This window comes from Nicotiana sylvestris, chromosome 3 (genome assembly GCF_000393655.2).
Source record: "Nicotiana sylvestris chromosome 3, ASM39365v2, whole genome shotgun sequence".
Lineage (NCBI taxonomy): Eukaryota > Viridiplantae > Streptophyta > Magnoliopsida > Solanales > Solanaceae > Nicotiana > Nicotiana sylvestris.
This window is the reverse complement of record NC_091059.1, coordinates 102379134-102401848: the sequence shown is the minus strand read 5'-3', so window position 1 is coordinate 102401848 and position 22715 is coordinate 102379134. Positions and strand designations below refer to the sequence as shown.

The 22715-nt window shown below is 39.8% G+C and overlaps 1 long non-coding RNA gene across 3 annotated transcripts; it reads left to right on the top strand.

The window, feature by feature from the left end:
* Positions 1-18711: 18711 nt before the first annotated feature.
* On the top strand, positions 18712-22465 carry LOC104219716 (uncharacterized). Of its 3 annotated transcripts, none has more exons than XR_709355.2 (4): positions 18712-18947; positions 20198-20391; positions 20501-20572; positions 22007-22465. It is a non-coding gene; the product is annotated as an uncharacterized lncRNA (long non-coding RNA). The 3 variants fall into 3 exon arrangements; XR_709356.2 differs by lacking the exon at positions 18712-18947 and adding an exon at positions 18956-19254; XR_709354.2 differs by lacking the exon at positions 20198-20391 and having other exon boundaries at positions 18718-18947.
* Positions 22466-22715: the final 250 nt, after the last annotated feature.

Genomic DNA, 22715 nt, shown 5'->3' with positions numbered 1-22715 from the left:
ACCTTTGATTGTCCTGTTTTGACCGTGAATCTTTTCCCGCAGGTCCCATGTATGCCTCGTACCTGTTTTTACCGGACCTTTTTTCGGTTTCCGCCCATCTCGAACTTACTTTTTCTTCTTTTTGGAATCATGGAACAATATCTTCTTCTATCCTTAACTTCGTGCTTATACCTGTTGTAAATGTCATTCCATGTTGTAGTTGGGAATTCACGAAGACTTTCCTTGAGTCGCCTCGTAGCTTCTGAGCTCTTTTCATTCAAATTACTTGTGAAAGCTATAGCTGCCCAATTATCAGGTACACGTGGTAATGTTATTCGTTTACGTTGGAATCTGTCCACGAACTCCCTAAGCAATTCTGAGTCTCCTTACTTGATCTTGAAAATATCTTCCATTCCTTTTTCGACTTTTTGAGCTCCCGAGTGTGCTTTAATGAAAGAATCTGCAAGCTCAGCAAAAGAATTTATAGAATTTTCGGGTAAAAGAGAATATCATGTTAATGCACCCTTGGTGAGTGTTTCACCGAATTTTTTGACTAACACTGATTCAATCTCCTGCTTGGTCAAGTCGTTGCCTTTTACGCCTATTATGAATGCAGTCATGTGGTCTCGTGGGTCTGTTGTTCCATCGTATTTTGGAATATCAGGCATTTTAAATTTCTTTGGAATTGGGAGGAGAGCAGCACTTGGCTTCCAGGGTTGTTGCGAATATTTATCCGTATCTATCCCTTTGATTACGGGCAGCACCCCAGGTATTTGCTCTATGCGGTCACTTTGCTCCTTGAGCTGTTTCTGCAATGTTAGTACTAAATTTTGTAGATCAGAATTGACTAAGTTACCTGGTTCTCTCTCCTGTGATTCGCTGGGGGTTCCACCACTACCTGAATTAACAAGCTCGGAGCGAGGGTTCTCCAAAGTGTTGTTATTTGGAGTGAGTGTGGGTGGTGCAGCAGGTAACTAGTTAGCAAAAGCCTTAAGAGCTTTATTGACCTGTGCAAGAATTAGTTTCTTCAAAGCTTCATCGATAGCTTCAACATTTTCAAATTGAGCGTTTCCATTTGTATGAGATCCATCAGGAGAGCCTTCACGAGACCGCCGAGGAGAGCCTCGTGGAGAAGGGACCGGGGTTTGATTACCTTGTGGATTTCCCTGAAGTTGTTGGTTTCCTTGAATGTTGTCATTGTTGTTCGACATGGTTGATGCAACAAGGAAAGTTAAGCTAAAAGAGGATAGATTATCAGATTCACGGTAACGGAACTAATTTGTTTAACCAAAAAATGAGATTTCGATCAAAACTTTAATTTAGAAGAACTCGGGTTACTGATAATCAAAAAAATATATGAAAGAAAGTAATTTGGCTAGCAATAAGATAATCAGTAGAAAAGCAAGTAAATCTGTACATTCAGATAATATTTTGTGTCCCTACAATTGATCCGTTCTCTCCCTTTTATAGCTATTTTAGAGATATGCGATTTGCCTTTGTCATAATAAGGCCATTATGGACAATTAAAGACATAAATGCTACGTTACATAATCATTGCATTTAATACAAATTCTCTAACGTTTTTAGTATTTAAGGCTCATTAAATACTGTATCTGTACTCCCATGTAGTGTCAGATTCATTCCCCTTGATTCTTGGACTTAAATAAGTACGAGCACTGAGTCTTTTGGATAACCGCTCGTGCCTCTTCCTTTGCCTCTGCTCGTATCTGTTGCAACTCGTACTTATTTGCCAGTTGTAACTCTTTGACCAGTCTATGTGTCATGACACGTCATCTTTACACCACTTTAATATGTAAACTCAATTTTTCCCAATACAACTTCCCTCCTTTACTGGCCTGCTCATGGAGTTATTAGTGATTTCTTAAGGTTGGAATCTTGTATATTATTTTTCAAAAGAACATAAAACACATATCAACACATTGCATCAATTAAAATGACAAATAACAAATAGACCAAATATCATTTTTCTAGTTTAAAAGTGACAGCGCAATTTTATCTTATAGCACTAAAGTTAGTAACTATCTTTTGTAACTAGAAAGTCACTTTAACTTTACCTAGAAGATGATCTTGTGGACAGGTGGTCTAGCGAGTTCAGACTTTTGGTCATGGATTCAAAACGAGAAAATTATAGAAGCAAAGCAATGTTAGTTCAACAAAAAATATAAAATAATTTTCGAGCTCACAAGTTGCTTGTTTGTCCTTAAAAAATTTAATTCATTCACTATTGCCCAAGGTTACGGATTATTTCTTCCCAGGATAGAACATAAAAACTATTTTGTAATACTGACAAATCGAAATTACAGAACTTCGGTGAACTCAACAAACGGAGCAAATCACACTTGACACTTTATTTATTTGAATAAACAATGCAACAACTAGAGAAGAAAGGAGAAATTTTCAGATTTTTCATATATAAAAAATAAGGCCAAGCCTCTAAATTTATAAACAATGAAAGATTGAGATGAAGAGATGTAATCCAAGATGTGCCTCTTCCATTTTCCATTCACATCCTTTAGAAAAACCCAACAATCCCCCACTTGAATGGGGAATGACTATATTTATAAAAAAAACATGCATAAAAATTTATGTGATTCGCAAGCAAGGATTAAGCATCTGGATAAGTAGGTTTCCTTTTGAACTTTCCGTAGTGAACTTATGTTAACCGTCTTTGGTTCTCATTGTTGTGTTCATTTCAGCCATGAAGACTGCCTAGTTTCATAAGTGTATATAGAACTGGCCTCATAGAATTCACCTTGAAGCGGCTAACACTTCACACTTATACAGGTGATTCCTAAACGTCTTATCCCTGTCACACCTCCTTTTTCTACTCGAAAGGGGATATATGGGAGTTTTTTCAATTAAAGTAACAATAATCAAAATGGGATTATTTATTTAAGTTCAGAGTCGCCACTTGGGATAATTTATGGTGTCCCTAGTCACCGGTTTAAAATCCTGAATCGAGGAAGTTTGACTCTGTTTTACAGGCCGCGAAACACAGAAATCTAGATAAGAAATTCTGTTAACCCGGGAGAAGGTGTTAGGCATTTCCGGGTTCTGTGGTTTTAGCACGGTCGCTCAACTATTATTTGTGGCCTAATTATCTGATTAATCACATATTTTAAACCTATTGTGCATTTTTAAGTTTCTAGCCAAATTTAGTTATTTAACCGCATTTTTAGGATTTATAGAAATTATGTGAACGAGTCACGATGTCGTACACTCGTTATTTTTGTACATATTGCGAATCACGCTATGGGAACCGTACCCACAATTTACAATATATTTATTTTATTATTATTTAAAGTTGGGGGCCGAGTCACGCCAGTGTGCACTCGAATATTGGGGTTACATATCATGACTATGCCACGGGAACCGTACCCATAGTCACGATGATTTATTATTAATCGCACCTAAAGCAAGCTACGAATATTCATTTTAGAAACTGTAATCATTTCACGCGAACGTGTACATAATCATGATAATAGATTCAAAATGCGCCTAAAGGTTCGCCTATGTCACGACCCGGATTTCCCACTCTCGGGAGTCGTGATGGAGCATACTCGTGAAAGCTAGGCAAACCACGTAATATAGAATGACTAACTCTTTTATTTAGCCCTTTTAACAATTTAAATTAACATGCGATCAACAGTGAAATATTAACGATAAATAAATACATGCAGAAGACTTAATTTGATAATTAGCCAAACCAGTACGATAATACCAACCAACATCTCTACTCGGAATCCGGTGTCACAATATCACGGACCAACTACGAATACTACATACAAATGTCTAGAAAGAAAAGTACAATCTATCTCTGAAGTAAATGAAAACATAATACATATAAAGATAGAAGAGAACGCCTGGCCTGCGGATGCTTGCAGGACTACCTCGGAATCTCAAACTGGACTGAAAGCAGCCGCTCAATGCTACTGTCCAAAAGCTGCCACTCTGGGATCTGCACATAGTGCATAGTGTAGTATCAGCACAACCGACCCCATGTGCTGGTAAGTGTCTGGCCTAACCCCGGCGAAGCAGTGACGAGGCTAGGACCAGACTACCAAATAAACTTGTGTAGTTATATAATGTGCAGCGGAAAATATAGAAATAAACAACTAAAGATGGGGGGAGGGTACATGCTGCGGGGTAATATCAATATCAACAGTAAATTAAGAGAAATGTATAAGGGCAATTTAGAATTTATAGCAACACAATAAAGAACTCGTAACCAATCCATGAACACAGGTATTATCAATTGTTGCGGCGCGCAACCCGATCTCAAAATATAATAACATTGTTGCGGCGTGCAACCTGATCCAATTATATAATATTGTTGCGGCGTGCAACCCGATCCAAATATAATATTGTTGCGGTGTGCAACCTAATCCAAATATAATATTGTTGCGGCGCGCAACCCGATCCACATATACAGTTCAACAACAATCCCAACAAGAGTCCCGGTAAGGAATCAATAAAGAAACAACACTATCCCGGCAAGGGAATCGACATTATAAGTAAATACGTCCCGGCAAGGGAAAATCAGCTATAACCAAACTTGTTCCAACATCTAACTACCTCAACCTGCACCAATACTCAATCGTAAGTAATTTCCACGAGGATAATCACAATCCTTGTTCAACACAGAGAATCAACAACTTAGGCATTCGTAGTATTTATTCAGAACAAAACAATTTCAATTTAAGACTCACGGTCATGCTTGACACCAACGTATAGATACTCATCACCATGCCTATACGTCGTACTCAATAAGTAATATGTAGCAAATAGGACACAACTCCTAATCCCTCAAGCTAAGGTTAGACCAAACACTTACCTCAAACTTTCACAGCCAACTCAAGTCTCAAACACCGCTTTCCCTTTTGAATTTGGCTCCAAATCAATTGTATCAAGACATAATCGACTTAATAACATCAATATACGCTACACAATTCAATTCCAATGTTTAATTATATATTTCCCATCGTTCTTCCCAAAAAGTTAAAAATCGACCCAAATCTGAATATGTAATTAGTTTCGAAATCCGATCCCAAAACAAGGTCTAAATTCCAATTATACAAAAAAGCCCTAACTTTACCCAAATCCCTAATTTTCTACCCTTAAGAACATGATTTAGCCCTAACTTTACCTATGAATTTATGGTGAAGTTCTCTTTCAAAAATCGCCCAATTTGGAGTTTGGAAGGAGTTATAAAATTTTGGTGAAATCCCGAGTGTTCTGTTATTGTTTAAAAATTACTAGGCAGGCCTTCATTGCGTTCGCGATAGGCCTTTCGCGTTCGCGATGGGTCAGGCCTAGGTGACCTTCGTGTTCGCGTTCATTGGCTAGCGTTCCCGTAGCTTCAGCTCCTGGAGCCTTTGTGTTCGCGGTCAGATGGCCGCGTTCGCGTAGAACAAATGTGAACCCCTCCCCCCAGGCCATTAGCCTTACGCATTCGCGAGTGCCTGGATGCATTCGAGAAGGGTACTCTCCCACAGCCTCGCGTTCGCATCCCAAGCTCCGCATTCGCGAAGAGCAAACTGGAACTTAAGGAAATTGCCTTATGTGTTCGCGAGTGGGACTACGCGAACGCGAAGAACAGAACCTCTGTGCACTGAGACAGCAAAACCCTGCAATTTTTGCTAAGTTCAAAACCTTCTAAAACTCACCCGAGCTCTCGGGGCTCCAAACCAAACATGCATACTAACTCAAAAATATCATATGAACTTATCCGTGTGATCAAATCGCCAAAATAACCTCCTACAGCTTGTTTGGATGGTTGTTACACATCTTTTCATAATGTATTGTATTGTATCGTTTGATGAATACAATGTTTGGATAAATTGTATCGTTTGCCGTTGTTTCATGATATCATGCACCAGCAATATGAATAAAGAAAAATTATGATATGGGGTAAATTTATTATATAAAAAGATAGGGTAAATAATAAAATAAAGTAATTTAATAATAGTGAAAGGGTGAGATGAGAGAAAAAGACAAGATAACGACGCAACTACATCAAATTGATCGTTACATAAAGTGGCACATTTCGTCGTTACGTAACGACGGATTTAACGATATGATACAATAAAATTTAGGTAACAACCAAAATAGACATCGTATTTAAAGTAACAATACGATACGATACAATAGGTAACGACCATCCAAACAAGCTGTTAAACAACGAATTTAGCATAGAAATCTAAGAAAAATTCCAAAACTTTCAAAGTATCAATTTCATAACTACGGGTCCGAATCACCTCAAACGACTTCCGTTTCTTACCAAATTTCACAGACTCATCTTAAATCACATATAAGATTTGTACCAGGCTCTAGAAAAATACGAGCCCGATACCATCAAATTCTAAACGCATTTCATTTCCAAAACTCATAAATAATTCCAGAAAATAATTTTCTTTAAAAATTCATTTCTCGGGCTTGGGACCTCAAAATTCGATTCCGGGCATACGCCTAAGTCCCATATTTTCCTACGGACCCTCCGAGACCTTCAAATCACGGGTCTGGTCCGTTTACCCAAGATGTTGACCAAAGTCAACTTAAATACATTTTAAAGTTAAAATTCATCAGTATCATAGATTTTCACATAATGGCTTTCCGACTACGTGCCCGGACTGTGCACGCAAATCGAGGTGATGCCAAAAGAGGTTTTTGAGTCATCAAAATGCAGATTTTACTTTTTAAGACCCAAAAGTCATCACATCATCCACCTCTAAAACAACCGTTCGTCCTCGAACGGACAGAAGAAGCAAGTACCTGAGTCGGGTAAAAGATGAGGATAATGGCTCCACATATCGGACTCCTAGGTCGATGCCTCAGCGGGCTGACCTCTCTACTGGACACAAACAGAAGGAAAACTCTTCGATCTCCGCTGATGAACCTGCCGGTCTAGAATAGCTACCAGCTCCTCCTCATAAGACGAGTCCTTATCCAACTGGACAGTGCTAAAATCTAACACGTAGGATGGATCGCCGTGATATTTCCGAAGCATGGACCCATGAAACACTGGATGCACGGTTGATAAGCTTGGTGGCAATGCAAGTCTGTAAGCCACCTCTCCCACTCGATCAAGAATATCAAACGGGCCTATGAACCTAGGGCTAAGCTTACCCTTCTTCCCAAATCTCATCACGCCCTTCATAGGCGACACTCGAAGCAATACTCGCTCACCGACCATGAATGCCAAATCACGAAACTTGTGGTCGGAATAACTCTTTTGCCTAGATTGAGTTGTATGAAGCCTATCCTGAATGATCCTGACCTTGTCCAAGGTATCCTGTACTAGATCCGTAACCAACAACCGAGCCTCTCCCAGCTCAAACCATCCAACTGATGACCGACACTGCCTACCATACAAAGCCTCATAAAGAGCTAGATACTCGACTGGTAGTTGTTGTTGTAGGCAAACTCTGCTAAAGGCAAAAGCTGATCCCACGAGCCTCCAAAGTCAATGACACAAGCTCGGAGCATATTCTCCAAAATCTGAATGGTCCGCTCGGACTGCCCGTCCGTCTGAAGATGAAATGTTGTGCTCAACTTAACCCATATTCCCAACTCTCACTGAACTGCTCTCCAGAAATGGGAGGTAAACTGTGTACCTAAGTCGGAAATGATAGACACGGGCACACCATGAAGACGAACTATCTCCCGCATATAGATCTCAGCTAACCTCTCGGAAGAATAGGAGACTACCACAAGAATGAAATGTGTTGATTTGGTCAGCCTATCAACAATAACCCACACTGCATCAAACTTCCTCTGAGTCCATGGGAGTCCAACAATGAAGTCCATAGTGATGTTCTCCCACTTCCACTCAGGAATCTCAATCTTCTAAAATGAACCACCGGGCCTCTGATGCTCGTACTTAACCTGCTGACAATTCAAATACCGGGCCACATATGCAACGATATCCTTCTTCATTCTTCTCCACCAATAATGCTTCCACAAATCCTAATACATCTTCACGGCGCCTGTATGAATAGAGTACTGAGAACTATGGGCCTGCTCTAAAATCATCTCTCGAATCATCCACATTAGTCATACAAACTCGACCCTGCAACCTCAAAACTCCATTATCCCCTAAGGTAACCTACTGGGACCTCTGTGTTGTACCGTGTCTCTGAGGACACACAAATAAGGATCATAATACTGCCGATCTCGGATACGCTCTAATAAAGAAGAATGAGCGACTGTACAAGCCAACACACGGCTGGGCTCAGAAGCATCCAACCTCATGAACTGATTGACCAAAGCCTGAACATCCAAAGCAAGCGGTCTCTCACCGACTAGAATATAGGCAAAACTGCCCATACTGGCTGACTTCCTACTCAAAGCATCGGTCACCACATTGGCCTTTCCTGGATGATATAAGATGGTGATATCATAGTCCTTTAATAGCTCCAACCACCTCCTCTACCTCAAATTTAGCTCCTTCTACTTGAACAAATACTACAGACTCTTATGATCCGTGAACACCTCACATGCCACGCCATACAGATAATGCCTCCTAATCTTCAACGTGTGAACAATGGATGCTAACTCCAAATCATGAACGGGATAGTTCTTCTCATGAATCTTTAAAGCATAGGCAATGACCTTTCTATCTTGCATCAACACTGCACCAAGTCCAATACGATATGCATCACAATAAACTGTATAAGGCCCTAAACATGTGGGCAGAACCAACACCGGTGCCGTAGTCAAAGTTGTCTTAAGCTTCTGAAAGCTAGCCTCGCACTCGTCCGACCACCTGAACTGGGCACCCTTCTGGGTCAACCTAGTCATCGGGGCTACAATAGACGAAAAACCCTCCACAAACCAACGATGTAGCCTTTCAGACCCAAGAAACTCTGAATCTCTGTAGCTGATGCGGGTCTAGGCCAATTCTTGACTGCCTCTATCTTCTTCGGATCAACCTGAATATCCTCTGCTGATACGGAAAGACCCAAGAATGCAATTGAACTCAACCAGAACTCACACTTTGAAAACTTGGCATACAACTGACTATCCCTCAAAGTCTGAAGAACCACCCTAAGATGCTGCTCATGCTCATCGTGGCTATAGGAATAGACCAAAATATCATCAATGAAGACTATCACGAAAGAATCCAAATAAGGCTAAACACTCGGTTCATCAAATCCATAAAAGCTGCTAGGGCATTTGTCAACCAGAATGACATCACCAAGAACTCATAATGCCCGTACCAAGTGCGGAAAGTTGTCTTAGGGACATCAGATGCCCTAATCCTCAACTGATGGTAGATAGATCTCAAGTCAATCTTCGTAAATACCTTGGCACCCTGAAGCTGATCAAAGGATGCCCTAATCCTCAATGGATACTTATTCTTGATTGTAACCTTGTTCAACTGCCGGTAATCAATACACATTCTCATCGATCCATCCTTCCTCTTAACAAAAAACACCGGCGCACCCAAGTCGAAACACTAGGTCTAATGAAGCCTTTTTCAAGCAAGTCTTGCAACTACTCTTTCAACTCTTTCAACTCAGGCGGGGCCATACGATATGGCGGGATAGAAATGGGTTGAGTGCCCGGTGCCAAATCAATACAAAAGTCAATATCCCTATCGGGTGGCATACCTAGTAGGTCTAAAGGAAATACCTGAGGAAACTCACGAACAACAGGCACGAATCAATAGAAGAAACCTCAGCACTAGAATCACGAACATAGGTAAAATTGGCCAAACACCCCTTCTCGAGCATACACCGAGCCTTTACATAAGAGATAACACTACGGGTGGAATGACCAAGAGTCCCTCTCCACTCTAAATGAGGCAAAACCGGCAAAGCTAAGGTCACAGTCTTGGCATGACAGTCCAAGATAGCGTGGTAAGGTGATAACCAGTCCATCCCCAATATGACATCAAAATCAACCAAATCCAGGAGTAATAAATCCACACGAGGCTCAAGACCCCCAATCACAACTATACACGAGCGATGGACTCGATCTACCACAATAGAATCACCCACCGGTGTAGACACATATACAGGGACACTCAAGGAATAACTAGGCATGACCAGATACGGTGCAAAATAAGATGACACATATGAGTATGTAGCCCCTGGATCAAATAAAACTAAAGCATCTCTGCCATAAACTAGAACAGTACCTGTGATAACAACATCGGAAGCCTCAGCCTCGGGCCTGGCTGGAAGAGCATAATTGAGGCTGGGCCCCACCACCCTAAACTATATCTCTAGGATGGCCTGCTGCTGGCTGGCCTCCACCTCTAGCGGTCTGAGCTCTACCTCCAACACCTCTATCTCTACCTCTAGCACCTCTACCCCCACCCCTAGCTGGCGGAGCGGGCGGAGGAACACCTAGTGCCTAAACCATAGCACGAGAACCCTGCTGTTGCGATTGAGTACCTACCAATCTCGTACAAGCCCTACGGATATGACCATACTCACCACACTTAAAGCATCCACCTTAGTGCTGCGGCTGAGGAAACTAAGACTGACCCTGGCGACCTGAATGACCATCCCGAAAACTCTGGAGCGGTGATGCACTGATAGGAGCTTGTGGTGCACTGTAGGGATGCTGATCCGAATACTGCATATGAGAACCACGGCCACCTGAAGTGCCATGAGAAACTTGAAGTGCTGACTGAAAGGGCCTAGGAGGATGGCCTCTACCATATGAATCCCTGCCTCCAGATGAGGTACCACTGAATCTGCCCGAATGACAAGGCCTCTTGTCAAACCCCTGACCACCTTCCTGCAACAGAACCATCTCCATTTTCCTGGCCATATTGGCCGCCTCAGGGAAAGAAATCACACTCCCTGTCTCATTAGCCATCTGAAGGTGAATTGACTGAATAAGTACCTCAATAAACCTCCTGACCCTCTTCCTCTCGGCGGGAAGTATGATAAGAGCATGACGGTCCAAGTCAATGAATCTGGTCTCATACTAAGTAACAGTCATAGAACCCTGCTGGAGATGCTCAAACTGCCTCTGATAGATCTCTCTCTGAGTGATGAAGGAAACTTCTCCAAAAATAGCTGAGTAAACTACTCCCAAGTCAAAGCTGGTGATCCGGCTGGTCTAGCCAAGAAATAATCTCTTCACCAAATCTTGGCGGATCCAGACAAGCGGAAGGTAGTAAAGTTGACCCCATTGGTCTCCACTATCCCCATTTTCCTGAGAACCTCATGACAACTGTCTAAGATAATCCTGGGGATCCTCAGAAGATGCACCGCTGAAAGTAGTAATGAAGGGCTTGGTGAACCTATCCAATCTCCAAAGCATCGGCAGACATAGCTGCTCCGTCACCGGTCTGAGCTACCCCACCTGGCTGAACTGCTCCAACAGGCTGAGTTGCTAGAGTTTGAAACTGGGGAGCCATTTGCTCTGGAGTGCGAGTAGCAGGAGTCTGGGCTCCTCCTCCTCCATCCTGAGAGACGGTTCGGGCTATGGGAAGCAAGCCTGCCTGGGTGACACTCTCCATGAGGCCCACTAGACGGACCCGAGCATCCTGGAGTACTGAGGTAGCAATAAACCCCTCTGGGACCTGAGCTGGGCCCACCCGAATGGCCTGGGCTGGAACCTTATCATCAAAGTCAACCTAAGGCTCTGTCGCTGGTGCTGCTGCTCTGGGATGAGATCTGCCCCTACCTCGGCCCCTAGTACGGCCTCGGCCTCTGCCCCTTATGGGAGTTGTTGTTGGGGGCTCGGTCTGTTGATTGGTGGATAAGAAAGCACATGTTCTCGCCATCTACGAAAGAACAGTGTGGAATTAAATTAGCGTTGAGAAACCAAACCGCACGACAAGAAAGAATAAATGTGAAGTTTTTCCTAACTCTGTAGCCTTTGGGGGATAAATACAGACGTCTCTGTACCGATCCCTCAGACTCTACTAAGCTTGTCCGCGAATTGTGAGACCTATGTAATGATACCAACTTGTCACGACCCGGATTTTCCACCCTCGGGAGTCGTGATGGCGCCTACTCGTGAAAGCTAGGCAAGCCGCATAATATAGAATCACTAACTCTTTTATTTAGCCCTTTTAACAATTTAAATTAACATGCAATCAACAGTGAAATATTAACGATAAATAAAAGCATGCGGAAGACTTACTTTGATAATTAGCCAAACCAGTACGACAATACCAACATACATCTTTACGCGGAATCCGGTGTCACAATATCACAGACCAACTACGAATACTACATACAAAGGTCTGGAAAAAAAGTACAATTTGTCTCTGAAGTAAATGAAAACAGAATACATATAAAGATAGAAGAGAACGTCGGGCCTGCGGACGCCTGTATAACTACCTCGGGTCTCAAACTGGACTGAGGGCAGCCGCCCAATGCTACGGTCCAAAAGTTGTTGCTCCGGGATCTGCATATAGTGTAGAGTGTAGTATCAGCACAACCGACCTCATGTGCTGGTAAGTGTCGGGCCTAACCCCGGCGAAGTAGTGACGAGGCTAGGACCAGACTACCAGATAAACCTGTGCAGTTATATAACGTGCAGCAGAAAATAAAACAAGAATAAACAAGTAAAGATGAGAGGGGGTACATGCAACGGGGGAATATCAATATCAACAGTAAATTAAGAGAATGGCATAAGGGCAATTTAAAATTTACAACAACACAATAAGGAACTCGTAACCAATCCATAAACACTGGTATTATCAATTATTGCAGTGCGCAACCCGATCCCAAAACATAATAACAATATTGCAGCGTACAACCCGATCCATATCATTTATCACTATTGCGGCGTGCAACCTGATCCAATTATATAATATTGTTGCGGCGTGCAACCCGATCCAAATATAATATTGTTGCGGTGTGCAACCTAATCTAAATATAATATTATTGTGGCGCGCAACCCGATCCACATATACAGTTCAACACCAATCCCAACAAGAGTCCCGGCAAGGAATCAATAAAGAAACAACACTATCCCGGCAAGGGAATCGACATTATAAGTAAATACGTCCCGGCAAGGGAAAATCAGCTATAACCAAACTTGTTCCAACATCTAACTACCTCAACCAGCACCAATACTCAATCATACGTAATTTCCACGAGGATAATCATAATCCTTGCTCAACATAGAGAATCAACAACTTAGGCATTCGTAGTATTTATTCAGAACACAACAATTTCAATTTAAGACTCACGGTCATGCTTGACACCAATGTATAGATACTCGTCACCATGCCTATACGTCGTACTCAACACGTAACATGTAGCAAATAGGACACAACTCCTAATCCCTCAAGCTAAGGATAGACCAAACACTTACCTCAAACTTCCACGACCAACTCAAGCCTTAAACACCGCTTTCCCTTTTGAATTTGGCTCCAAATCAATTGTATGCAGACATAATCGACTTAATAAATCAATACACGCTACACAATTCAATTCCAATGTTTAGTTATAGATTTCCCATCATTCTTCCCAAGAAGTCAAAAATTGACCCCAGGCCTGCTTGTTCAACATACGAGGTTCAGACCAATACCCGATCACCCATTCACCCACGAGCCCAAATATGTAATTAGTTTCGAAATATGACCCGAAAATGAGGTCTAAATTTCAATTATACAAAAGCCCTAACTCTACCCATATTCCTAATTTTCTACCCTTAAGAACATGATTTAGGCATATAAACCTAATGAGTGTTAAGGAAAGTTGAAGAAAATAAGTCTAAGATTACATACCTATGAATTTTTGGTGAAGTTCTCTTTCAAAAATCGCCCAATTTGGAGTTTGGAAGAAGGAGTTATGAAATTTTGGTGAAATCCCGAGTGCTCTGTTACTGTTTAAAAATCACTGGGCAGGCCTTCATCGCGTTCGCGATAGGCCTGTCACATTTGTGATGGGTCAGGCCTAGGTGACCTTCGCGTTTGTCAACTCGCATTCACGGAGCTTCAGCTCCTGGAGCCTTCCCGTTCGCGGTCAGATGGTCGCGTTCGCGTAGATAAAATGTGAACCCCTCCCCCCAGGCCATTAGCCTTACGCGTTCGCGATTGCCTGGACGCGTTCGCAAAGGGTACTCCCCCCACAGCCTCGCGTTCGCATCCCACAACGTTCGCGAAGAGAAAACTGGCACTTGAGGAAATTGCCATATGCGTTCGCGAGTGGGACTACGCGAACGCGAAGAACAGAACATCTGTGCACTGAGACAGCAAAATCCTGCAATTTTTCCTAAGTTCAAAACCTTCCGAAACTCACCCGAGCCCTCGGGGCTCCAAACTAAACATGCATACTAACTCAAAAACATCATATGAACTTATCTGTGCGATCAAATCGCTAAAATAACCTCTTAAACAATGAATTTAGCATAGAAATCTAATAAAAAATTCAAAACTTTCAAAGTATCAATTTTCACAACTACGGGTCCGAATTACCTCAAACGATTTCCGTTTCTTACCAAATTTCACAGACTCGTCTTAAATCACATATAAGACCTGTACCAGACTCCAGAACCAAAATACGGGCCCGATACCATCAAATTCTAAACGCATTTCATTTCCAAAACTCATGAATAATTCCAGAAAATAATTTTCTTTAAAAATTTATTTCTCGGGTTTGGGACCTCGGAATTCGATTCCGGGCATATGCCCAAGTCCCATATTTTTTTAAGGACCGTCTGGGACCGTCAAATTACGGGTCCGAGTCCGTTTACCCAAAATATTGATCGATGTCAACTTAAATCTATTTTAAAGTCAAAATTCATCAATTTTTTTTACAGATTTTCACATAATGTCTTTCTGGCTACGTGCCCGGACTGCGCATGCAAATTGAGGTGATGCCGAAAGAGGTTTTTGTGGCCTCGAAATGAATTTTTTTTTTTTAAAATAAGTTATGACCTTTTGGGTCATCACAGCCTACCCAAGTGTGGTCGGCCTAACATACTCCTACCTGAAGAAGTAAATAAGACAAGAATAAAACAACGATATAACTTATCTTGAACCTAAATTTCTTTTAATTTTGCCCAGTAGCCAAACTATTGAAATCAATTCCAGTTAAGCTTCAAATTCGAACCTATAAACAATTAAGACTGAGTACCACTTAATTAATGATTCAATCACTAACGTCAAAATATGTTGGCTAGCCAAATTTCATCATAGGATCAAAATATCACAACTAGTCATGGAGAATATACAATCTGACATTCAAACACATATGCGACAAAATCAGGAGGTAAATGATTAAAGATAGAAATGGACCTTGAATGAACAATTTAATTAGCCTCTGCCCAGATATGCAAAACTTTAAAAAAATAGCGACAAACAACGAACAACGAATCGGAACCCTCTCAAATGCAGAACTCGAACGACAACCTCCACACGACTCAAACTCAAAAATGGCTCCAAACTTCAATTAAACTCCATGTTTCAGAAATCTATTCGTGTGTGTGACTGTGAGTATGCGTGTTTGGCGGCGGCGATGTCGCTGGGTTTTGGGTTATGGCTGGAACTAGAGAGGGACGGGTGTGATGACGGCTATGGTGGTTGTTTTTTTCGGAGCTCATGTGTTGATAATAGAGGTTGTTTTTAAGGTGTCAAGAAGACAAAGGGTGCTGAAGGGTTGTCGTGTGGCCGTTGAATTTGGTGGTGAGGAGGTGATGCTGGAGAGAGGTGGCGGTTTTGATGGGGGAGATGGCGTTAGGGTCTGCAGCTGGAATGGGGCCGTCGAATTTTTTTAGGTTGTGTCTTTAAAGAATAAAACGTTCAGGGGGGTCTTGTTTTGGTTTTCTGCGGCTTATTTCCAAGACTAGGTTAGGGGTCCCCTTTTAGGGTTATTTTAATTAGGGTATAAGAGGGGAATGGGTAAATAAGCCTGGATTTGGAAAATTGGGTTGGTTCATATCTTTTGGGTTTGAATTTATGCTAAGAAGACCAATAATACAATGTATCTATAAAGTGTAAAAAATTATTCTTAATTAATATAAACTAATATAAAACTAAATACTAAAAGTGAAACTAATCTTTGTATTTTCAAGTTTTATGTAAGGTAGATAAATTAAAAGTAACTGGATAAAATATTAATTAGCTAATTTAAAGACAATATTTTTGTACTTTTCATTTTTGTGATAAAATTGAGTAAAAGAGTCGAAACTATTTAGAATAGCGATATTAAACCTAAACTAAATATTTACGCCAAAATATGTAAAATCTTGGGGAGGGTCAAAAATTATATGTCTACAGTTGCCCCTCTTTGACTGGAGATGCGAAGAGTTTTCAGACAAAGAACGACGAGGCAGGTTTTTTGACCTGACCCTTGTTTAGAAAGACCAAAAACTAAAAGAAAGGAGAATATGACCGAGCCCTGGTATATGAGCTGCCTATATATCCTTGGCTATAAAGGAATCAGGCTACGTGTAGTTCAGAAGTAGGAACAGTGATGGAGTATACCGAGGTGGAGAGCCGATTGGGGTGTCGTTCCGTCGAGGTTCTGGTCCGCGGTCCTATTATTACATCAAAATCAAAAATGAAAAAGACTAACTAAGCCTGTCAACTACGAGTTACAAGATTCCTATCTATAAGTATTCTGAAGCTTGATCTTGAGCCTTGAATAATGCTTCATGCAGACTTTATGTTTGAATCTTGACGCTTGCTAGCTGCAGGTGCTAGTTCGTTCTTCTTGAGCTTTTTCGGATCAGGATCGGACATGTAGTGCTCGTGACTTCAACCATGTCTTGAGCAGTTCACATCTTTCTCTGCTTCTGCATTTTGGATTCACTTCCCTTTTTTCTTTTTCTTTTTTCTTTTTTTTTTCTTTTTATTCTGGATCAAGACTACTTATGTTGGTCATCTCGGACTAACGACTCGCATTCTTACCGCGAGCTTTTGCTACTTCTAACTTGAATTGAATTCTGAAATGACTTCCCTCATTCTCCAAGTAGGTGCCTGCTACTGATAGAAAACTTGAAATGAATTCCCTCATTCTCTAGGTGGGCGTCTGCCACTGACATGAAACTTAAAATGACTCTAAATTGAATTCTGAAATGACTTCCCTCATTCTCCAGGCGGGGCGCCTTCTAATGACTTAAAACTAGAAATGAATTCCCTTGTTCTCCAAGTGGGTGCCTGCAACTGACTTAAAATGAATTCCCTTGTTCTCCAGGTAAACGCTTGATGCTGACTTAAAATTTGAAATAAATTTCCTTATTCTCCAGGTGGGCGCCTGCAACTTAAACTTGAAATGAATTCCCTTGTTCTCAATGTGGGCGCCTGATACTGACTTAAAATTTGAAATAAATTCCCTTGTTCTCCAGGTAGGCGCCTGCAACTTAAACTTGAAATGAATTCCCTTGATCTCCAAGTGGGTGCCTGATGCTGATTTAAAATTTGAAATAAATTCCCTTGTTCTCCAGGTGGGCGCCCGATGCTGACTTAAATTTTGAAATAAATTCCCTTGTTCTCCAAGTGGGTGCCTGCAACTTAAACTTGAAGTGAATTCCCTTGTTCTCCAAGTGAGCGTCTGATGCTAACTTAAAATTTGAAATAAATTCCCTTGTTCTGCAGGTGGGCGCCTGCAACTTAAACATGAAATGAATTCCCTTGTTCTCCAGGTGGGCGCCTGATGCTGACTTAAAATTTGAAATAAATTCCCTTGTTCTCCAGGTGGGCGCCTACTACTTAAACTTGAAATAATTTCCTTGTTCTCCAGGTGGGCGCCTGATGCTGACATAAAATTTGAAATAAATTCCCTTGTTCTACAGGTGGGTGCCTGCAACTTAAACTTGAAATGAATTTCCTTGTTCTCTAGGTGGGCGCCTGATGCTCACTTAAAATTTGAAATAAATTTCCTTGTTTTCCAGGTGGGCACCTGCAACTTAAACTTGAAATAAATTCTCTTCTTCTCCAGGTGGGCGCTTGATGCTGACTTAATATTTGAAATAAATTCCCTTGTTCTACAGGTGGGCGCCTGCAACATAAACTTGAAATAAATTCCTTTGTTCTTCCGGTGGGCGCCTGCCATTACAACAAAACAAAAGAAACTTTTTTGCCCCAGTTTGGTACCGGAAACATCTGTGAGTGTTAATCGAATCATGTTATCCAAAAGAGCTCTAAGAATTTAAAAGCTAAAACTCATTATCCAGGAGGGCCCTGAAAGCTAAAATTAAATCTCATCTTAAGAGCGAAAACTTGAAAGCTAAACTCTATTTCCTAAAGATAAAACTTATGCTAAATCTCATTATCTATGAGGGTCCTAAAAACTTAAAACTAAACCCCATTATCCAGGAGGGTCCTGACAACTTAAAATTACACCCTATTATCCAAGAGGGTCCTGAAAACTTGAAATTAAATCTCATTATCCAGGAGGGTCCTGAAAACTTAGAACTTAAATCCTATTATCCAGGAGGGCCCTGAAAACTTGAACTTAAATCCCATTATCCAGGAGGGCCCTAAACTTAAGTAAAGCAAAAATCTCTTCTAACTAGGGAGAACGCCTAGGAGGTACGGTTCTTCTCGATTAAGGAAAATGTGTAGGAGGTAAAAACCTTCTTAACTAGGGAAATGCCTAGCAAGTAAAACCTCCTGAAACAACCTTTTTGCTGACAAAATATGGGCACGACACTTGAAAAATTCAAGCTTCCAAGCTTTGATTTGGCCATATATATCACTACAACAAAAGAGACTTTTGGCGGCAATTATTTAGCAACAATAAGCTATTTGCCGCTAATTTATTCTATAAATACAAATGTTTGCGGTAATTTAACTTTCGCCAGGAAAGAGTGCTTCTTTACTGGCAATTCAAAGTAATGGCCCGAAAAAGTTAGTCCTGACAATTAAAAGCCAATTTTCATCTTCCCTCTAATTTGTTTCATGTGAAATATTCCCGCCTGGATACATTCACCCCTAAATTGCAAAACAATCATCTCTAAATTTGAGTAGACCTCTCCCTATAGCAGCCAGCTCATCTCGCACCATCGCCGGCCGCCACCACCAGGTAATGTCTCTCCACTATTTCTCTATGTTTTTTCATTGTGGATGTCTCTCTCTTTCTGAAGCACATAAATTGAAGCTTGTAAATAAGATTCTTGACTTTCTCCTATTATGATTTTATATTTGTATTTAGTGTAGAAGAGTCTTTATTTCCCCAGGCTTTATTTAGGTCTATATATCGATTAGATAAATGAGTTCTAAATATAGAGTCAATCGGTCATTAAGCACTAGAGTTTCATGAATAGTCAAAATTAACTGCTCTTTTGTTCTCTATGCACTTTCTATCCTATCTGCTTCTTCTTCATACTTTGGTAAGGCTTATTAATTTTTATTTTTTCCTTTTGTCCGGCATCCTCTACTATAAGGATATATATATTGACTTTTTAAACTTGAACTTTATCCATAATTTTGATGCAACAACTAAAAAAAAGTGAAATACAAGGTGTAATTTGGTTGATTTAGTCTTGTGAAAAAAGAAGATTTCATTTGATAATTGGATTTGCAACATGGTGATATCACTGGAAATATAAAAACAGGCCCTCTAGACACAAACTCAAGAGTGCTTTTTAATTTCTTGGTGTGAGTATAGCTTAATTACCAATAATTTTCCTAATAATGATGGGTAGAATCTTGTTGTCTTAGTCTTGTGGATCTTATCCACAATTTTTGAAGGTAAAAATCGAAAATATTTTCCTAAATGCTTAAAAAAGAGAGAGTATTACACGTACTTTTGTGAAGTTCTGTCTTCCATTATCCATATTATTAGTGTTTGGTGTGGATATTGTTATAGTGTATTGTGATAGTTTAGTATCCATATAATTTATATTTACAGTACTTTGTACAGTAGAAGCTCGCAGAGCATCACCATCGAACAAATTACATCAGTTTCTAGTAGTTCTGCTAGTGTAAAAAGAATGGGTTGATACACTAGTATAGAAGTCGATTAACATTATCCGGTATAAAGATTCAATTGGTCTATTTATGCAAAGAAAATTACTGCTCCCAAGCTATTTTATATGAATATTCAATTTGATGAATTTGAATGAGGCTTCTTCATTTGTAACTATCTAAGAGTTGTTCATTCACTTTATTCAAAAATGGATTAATAACATGTTCTTGATGTTGCTCTAAATCCCTGTTAATTTTCTTTTACAACGAATTGGTAAATAGGTTTTGTTGTAAGATGAACTCCCATTTCTTTTTACCTTTTAACTGATGTTTTTCATATATCCATGATTCCATTATTTCATGAAGGCACCACTTTATTGAGATCTGCATGTGCCAAAAGGATTGGACTTAGCCAGGATTTATTTTACATGAAATAATATTGAGTATCAAGGGACTGCATTAGCATCAGAGTAACATCTTGCAATTTTGTTGCTTATCACTTGAATAGACCAGATAGGATGCATGACAATTCAGCAAATGATAGAACAAATCATGTGAAGGTAGCAAGATTTCTGATTATAAGTTGTTGTAACTGATCCTAGTGGCTCCTTTCCTTCCATGTCAACTTTTTTGATATGCAGTGGATGTGGTTCATATTTCTTGTTGCAGGGTGCAATGTATTTTCTAACATTGTTATCACAGTTTCATCAACTTATGCTCAAGAGGGTCCGGACTACTCAGGTATGAATTTCATTTTCCTAGGCACCTTATCTCGCCTTATGTTCTCATACATCATGCATTCGTTCCTTTTTGTCTAATATTTGAGTAATAGGTCTCTCTAGTGAGACATGACAGGTTTTGTTTAAACTTACAAGTTAAATAGGATTTTTGAATAATATTTTGCGGGGCCTCATCTAACCTGTTGTTGTCGATCTTCATAAAAGAAAGATATGTTGTTTCCAAAGAATTGAGAAATATATTTTTTCTTTTCCTTTTTTTACTATTCTTTCCTTGTCTTTGGTCTTAAAAAGGCTAAATATTCCTCTGTTGACCTCAAGGATTGATATAAAATCTAATGAATTATATAAACAAGTGATTGAAGATATCCTAATATTATAGAAGGTCCAATGATCATGTTTTTTCGGTCTTCATATGTGATTTAAGTTTCCCTTATATTTTCAAGATGGCAAAATTTTCCATTTTAAAAAAAATAAAATCAGAAGATCTTGAAACTTATTCGTGGTACACTTGATATTTGACTCGATCAAAAGCTTATTCGAAATTTGAAAAAGTCCAAAGATGATTTGGCAGAGTATCAAGTTCTCTTCAACATTGAGTGCATATGTATCTGAGTTCTAAGCTTTACTTTCATATTGATACATGGTGAACTAAATGGTTAGTAAATATGTTTAATTGTATCATGTAAATTAGTCACAATAACTAGAGATGATAAATGAGGGTGGAAATATATGCTCGATAGTGGTAGAGCAATGCATAAGTGGCAGGAGGTAAAGTCATTAATGGAGAGTTTTTGTTATCTGTCTTTTTGTGATAATGCTGTTACTTTGTTTTTTATGGTATTTATGTTATGTTATGGATTTTATGGTACTTTATGTTGTTTTATTATGAGTCTATTGATAGTACTAATATAGTGTCTCTTGTTGCCTCTTTGAGCCGAGGGTCTCCTGGAAACAACCTCTCTGCCCCTCGGGGTAGAGGTAAGGTCTGCGTACATATTACCCTCCCCAGACCCCACTTGTGGGATTACACTGAGTTGTTGTTGTTGTTGTTGTTGTTGTTGTCTTTTTGTGATAAGCTGAGAAAGGATTCCATGCAGCAATTTTTTATATTGGCTTAGTTCTATCTTGGTATTATGTTATTATTAATAAATTAACTTTACTTATCAATTGTCTTTTTTTGGTAATTATGATCATCCTCCATGTGTGATGAGATTCAATCTCGTTTTGGTCTTCCATTAGATAACTTTTTCTGCTAACATCAGTAAATATGTGGTAGCTACATCTGCCTACTAGACTGCAATTAATAAGATTGATGTATTTGATTAGTTGTGATGTAGTGTATTGGATAATATTTATGTTGAAGGTTTTCAGGAAGCTTTCTTCTGATTAACATCCCTTTAATTGTTAAGATCATGATAATAGACTTTGTCTGCAGATCATAGCATGCACAATACATTTACTATGCTGGTGCAATTTGACGGGCTTATCTGGTGCAGTATGGCTCCTTTGCCTTGTGCGTAAGAGCTGTTGATCTGGAGAAATTTAGCCTATCATTTTGGTACACAAATAGATCTTCAAGCTGATGTATGTTGTGAAATTTCTGTGCTGCACTTTGAGTTGTGTAGCTGGTGCAAGAACAAGTCTTCAACTAGTGTATTTAGGCTCTTATGTACTGGTAGATTTAGGCTAGTGCAAGAATGCTTTATTTTATAACCGATCAGGGTAGATTGAAGTCTTTGGGAAGTCTGTTGAATGAAGACTTTCATTATGAGCAAGGAATGAAGAGATACTTGTTAAATATGAAATGATATTGAATTCAAATGATTTTTTCATCTTCTGTTGCACTTTAAAACTATGAAATAGAAATTTTATTTGTTGTGAATTTTATGACGTACATTATTCTTTCTAAAATGGATGTGGTATTTGTATATTCTATTACAAACTTTTGTATACAATGAAAATTTGCCAACTACAATAAAAATCATTACGGACATAATAACTGCCAATATAGCAGTAGTTTTAGTTGCCATTACATTTGCCGCTAATAGAGTTACTCTTTACTAGTAGTTAATGGTCTTTAGCGGCAATAACAAATGTTGTTGAATGAATGAGCTACCACATTGTCTATGCAAATTTAGTTGCTA